Here is a 4,969-nt window from a genome sequence, read left to right on the forward strand (position 1 = left end):
CTCCCTTCCTACCATCCTCCCTTCCTCTTTTTCTTCCTTTCTTCCTCCCTCCCCTTTCCTCTTTTTCTTTCTTTCCTCCTTCCTTCCTCCCTCCCTTCCTTTTTCCTCCTTTCTTCCTCCCTCCCCCTTCCCTCCTTCCACCTTTCCTTCCTTCTTTTCTTCCTCCCTCCCCCTTTCCTCTTCTCCTTCCTTCCCCCTCCCTTTCTTTCTCCCTCCCTTTCTCCCTCCCTTCCTTTTTCCTCCTCCCTCCCTTCCTTCCTCCCCCTTCCCTCCTTCCACCTTCTCTTCCTTCTTTTCTTCCTCCCTCTCCCTTTCCTCTTTTCCTTCCTTCCCTCCCTCCCTTTTTCCCTTCTTTCCTTCCTCCCTCCCTCCCTTTCTTCCTCCTTTCCTTCTTTCTTCCTTCCTCCCTTCCTTTTTCCTCCTTCCTTCCTCTGTTTTTCTTCTTCCCTCCTTCCACCTTTCCTTCCTTTTTCCTTCCTCCCTCCCTTCCTTCCATCTTCCCTTCCTTCTTCCTACATTCCCTCCCCCTTCCCTCCTTCCACCTTTCCTTCCTCCTTTTCTTCCTCCCTCCCCCTTTCCTCTTTCCTTCCTTCCCTTCTCCCTCCCTCCCTTTCTTTCTCCCTCCCTTCCTTCTTCCTCCTTCCTTCCTTCCTCCCCTTCCCTCCTTCCACCTTTCCTTCCTCCCTCCCCTTTCCTCTTTTCCTTTCTTCCCTCCCTCCCTTTCTTCCTTCCTTCTTTCCTTCCTCCTTTCTTTCTTCCTCCCTCCCTCCCTTTCTTCCTCCTTTTCTTCTTTCTTCCTTCCACATTTCCTTCCTCCCTCCCTCCCTTCCATCCTCCCTTTCTTCTTCCTCCATTCCCTCCTTCCTCCCTCCCTTTCTTCCTTCCTTCTTTTTTCCTCCTTTTCTTCTTCCTCCCTCCCTCCCTTTTTTCTTCCTTCCTTCCTTCCTTCCTTCCTTCCTTCCTTCCTTCCTTCCTTCCTTCCTTCCTTCCTTCCTTCCTTCCTTCCTTCCTTCCTTCCTTCCTTCCTTCCTTCCTTCCTTCCTTCCTTCCTTCCTTCCTTAGACTTTTTTTTTGTAGTCCCCACAATCAGGCAGAAAACAATCCCTTCTGATCTGACCTTCTGCCCCTGCTTCTGTCCTATCATTGCATACAGCCTGCCTCAGTTTCCCTCACGGCCCCCTCCAACCCTTTGGGTGCAGATCTTTTTTCGGGGCGTACTGGGGCGCCGGTCCAACCATCTCTTTTATCTGTCTTTCCTTCACAGTTCAGCAAACACTGCTGCAGACATAAAAAAAGCATAAAAGCCGGGATTCAAACCCAGAACCCAGAACCCAACGGCTGGTGAGGAAGACAGAAACACGCCTCATCCACAGAGCCAGGCCCCACCGGGCGTCGAACCCGTGCCTGAAGTTGTTCTGTCTCCTGGATTGGGAGTCAGACTAAAAGACCAAAGACCAAAGAAGAATGATGATTTTATTTTTTATTTCATTTCATTTCATTTTATTTTATTTTTTTGCCATGAAGTGGAAAATGCACTGAGTTGATGAAGAGACTCTTGGGGGGGGGGCTTCCAGAAAAGCCAAGAACAGATCACGTCGATGTTTACTTTTTTTGGGGGAAAGATACCCCCAAAACCCTAAAAATAAAACAAACAAGAAACCCCAACTTTCTTGCCTAATTTCTTTCTGTTTTATTTATAGTTTTGTTTTTTTTTTTTTTTTTTGGTCACACTGTTTGGCTGTCTGTCTGTCTCTGTTTCTGTCGCTCACGGTCTCTGTCTCTCTCTAGGACTCTGTCTCTGTCTGTCGTCTGTGTCTCTGTCTCTGTGTCTCTGTGTCTCACTGCCTGGCTCTCTCTGTGTCTCTGTCTGTTTCTGTTTCTGTCTCTCTCTAGGTCTCTCTGTCTCTGTCTGTATTTCTGTCTCTGTCGCTCTCTGTGTATGTCTCTCTGTCTCTGCGCTCAGAAATCCCTCCTGGCATTGCTGGGGGGGGGGGGACGACATAGGGGATGCCGGGGATCATGTCATGCATGTCAAAGGCATGTACAGATCATGTGACTTTGATCAGAGCTGACCTCCAAATGGAAGAGAATTCGAAGCCACTTTTGGCCGTGCCAAAAATCAGAGCTTGTGGAGGTGACGGGGAGATTTGGGGGTCCACTGGGGCAATGTACCCCCCCCAAACCTCAGGCTCTCACAGGCGGCTGGACAGGCTCCTAGGAGCGAGTGACCCCCATTTTTTTTACCCCCCACAAAAAAGAATGTTCCCTGCTCATCGAACAGTGCTCGGCGCCTAGATCTATCTTGACCTGAAGGCCTCGATCATTTCCGATGGAAATTGAATGCAAAGTTTTGGGGTTCAATTTTTGTCTTTTCGAGTGGGTTTTTTTTTGTTTTGTTTTGGTTTTTGGTTTTTGGGCCACACCCGGCAGTGCTCAGGGGTCCCTCCTGGCTGTCTGCTCAGAAATAGCTCCTGGCAGGCACGGGGGACCCTATGGGACACCGGGATTCGAACCAACCACCTCGGGTCCTGGATCGGCTGCTTGCAAGGCAAACGCCGCTGTGCTATCTCTCCGGGCCCTCGGTGGGTTTTAAGAAGGTTTTAGGGGCTGCTTGGAGGAAGGGTCCTCCTCAAATGTTGGGGTGCAGGGACGTTTCCCCCTTTTTTTAAAAGGTCCCTTTTCAGATAGGTTTAATATCTGTGTTTCTTCTTTGACAGCTCTCTCTCTTTCTGTCTCTCTCTGTGTCTCTGTCTCTCTGTATATGTCTCTGTCTCTGTTTCATTCTCTGTCTGTCTCTTTCTGTCGCTCATGGTCTCTGTATCTCTCTAGGACTCTGTCTCTGTCTGTCTGTGTCTCTGTTTCTGTGTCTCTCTGCCTGGCTCTCTCTGTGTCTCTGTCTGTCTCTTCTGTCTCTCACTGTCTCTGTCTCTCTCTAGGTCTCTGTGTCTGTGTCTGTGTCTCTCTCTGTGTATGTCTCTCTGTCTCTGCATCTATCTCTTTGTCTCTCTTCTCTATCTCCAGTCTATCTCTCTCTCTATGTCTGCCTCTCTGTCACTGTCTCTCTCTGTCTCTTTCTACTTGTCTCTTTATCTCTGTATGTCTCTGTCTCTGCATCTATCTCTTTGTCTCTCTTCTCTGTCTCCAGTCTATCTCTCTCTGTCTCTGTGTCTGTCTCTGTGTCTCTCTGTGTCTGCCTCTCTGTCACTGTCTCTCTCTTTGTCTCTTTCTACTTGTCTCTTTATCTCTGTATGTCTCTGTCTCTCTGTCCTGTCTCTGTCTAAGTTTCTTTGTGTCTCTCTGTCTTTGTATTTGTCTATCTCTCCATCTCTATCTCTGTCTAAGTCTCTTTGTCTCTGTCTCTATCTCTGTCTCTCTGTTCTGTGTCTCTGTCTCTCTCTGTTTCTCTCTCTGTCTCTCTCTGTTTCTGTGTCCCTCTGTCTCTGTCTCTGTGTTTCGGTGTCTCTCTGTTTCTCTCTCTGTCTCTTTCTGCTTCTGTGTCCCTGTCTCTGTGTCTCTGTCTTTCTCTGTCTCTCTGTCTCTGTGTCTCTGTATATCTCTGTCTCTGTCTCTCTGTTCCCATCCCTGTCTCTCTGTTTTTCTCTGACTCTGTCTCTGTCTCTGTGTCTCTGTCTCTCCATCTCTCTGTCTTTGTCTCTCTCACCCCTCCAGGTGAGTTTCTATGTGTCTGAGTATCTGTGTTTGTGCCTCTGTGTCTCTGTCTCTCTATCTCTTTGTCTCTGTCTGTCTCCCTATCTTGCTGTCTTTGCCTCTGTCTTTCTATCTCTGTTTCTATCTGTCTCTGTCTTTCTGTGTCTCTGTCTTTGACTCTTTGTTTTTCTCTATCTCTATCTGTCCCCCTCCTGTCCCCCACCCCCCCAACGGTCTCAGGACTCCCCAAGAAACAAACACTCAGCACTCAGCACCTCCGTGTGTACGAAATTCAGCGCCCCCCCTCCGTCCTCACAGAACTTTCTAGAACAGCCCAGAGCTCTCTGGCCAGCACCCAAGTTGGGGTGCAGGGAGGGAGGAAAAGTGGGGAGGCCGCGCCCTTAACTGTAGAACTGGTACACTCGGCCCGGCCCTGGGCAAGGCCTCGCTCTCTTCTCTCTCTTATCTCTTTCTGTCTCTTATCGCTCTCTTTCTCTCTATCTCTTTATGTCTGTCTCTATATCTTTCTGTCTCTGTTGTATCTCTGCCTCTGTATCTCTCTTTCCCTGTCTCTCTATCTTTTTCTCTGTCTCTTTCTGTCTCTGTAGGTACCTCTCTGTCTCTTTTTGTCTCTGTATATCTCTTTTTCTGCCTATGGATCTCTTTCTGGTTCTATATCTCTCCTTCTGTTTCTCTTTCTGTCTCTGTATCTCTCTGTCTCTGTGTATCTCATTCTCTCTGTCTCTTTCTTTCCATGTCTCTATTTCTCTGTCCTTGTTTCTGTCTCTGTTTCTCTTTTCTCTCTTTCTCTATGGATGAATCGAAAAATGGATGGATGGATGGTTTAATAAATGGTTGGATGGATGGATGGATGGATGGATGGGTGGATGGGTGGATGGATCGTTGGTTGGTTGGGTGAATGGATAGTTGGATGAATAGATAGATGGATGAATAAATAGATAGATGGAGGAGCAGTTGGATGGATGAATAAATGGTTGGATGGATGGATGAGTGAGTGGATGGTCAGTGGATGAATAGTGAATAAAAAATAGATGGATATATGGTTGGATGATAGATGGATTAACAGGTAGATGGATGTGTGAATGATGGATGGATTGGATAGATGGATGGATGGTTGAGTGGGTTAGTGGGGAGACGGATGAATGGATGGGTCGGTGGGTAGGTAGATGGATGGATTTATGAATGATTAGATGAATAGATGAGAGGTCGAGTGGATAGATAGATGGATGAATGGGCAAAAGGATAGATGGATGGGTTAATAACTGGTTGGTTGGATGGATGGGTGGGTGGATTGTTGGTT

At 47.7% G+C, this 4,969-nt stretch overlaps 1 long non-coding RNA gene across 1 annotated transcript in view; it reads left to right on the top strand.

The window, feature by feature from the left end:
* Positions 1-1,335, top strand: part of LOC126000577 (uncharacterized) — an 8,597-nt gene extending 7,262 nt beyond the window's left edge. Inside the window, exon 6 of the long non-coding RNA XR_007492805.1 lies at positions 1,265-1,335. This is a non-coding gene — a long non-coding RNA (uncharacterized LOC126000577). The remainder of the gene's footprint in view (positions 1-1,264) is intronic.
* Positions 1,336-4,969: the final 3,634 nt, after the last annotated feature.

This window comes from Suncus etruscus (genome assembly GCF_024139225.1).
Source record: "Suncus etruscus isolate mSunEtr1 chromosome X unlocalized genomic scaffold, mSunEtr1.pri.cur SUPER_X_unloc_2, whole genome shotgun sequence".
In the NCBI taxonomy this organism is placed as follows: domain Eukaryota; kingdom Metazoa; phylum Chordata; class Mammalia; order Eulipotyphla; family Soricidae; genus Suncus; species Suncus etruscus.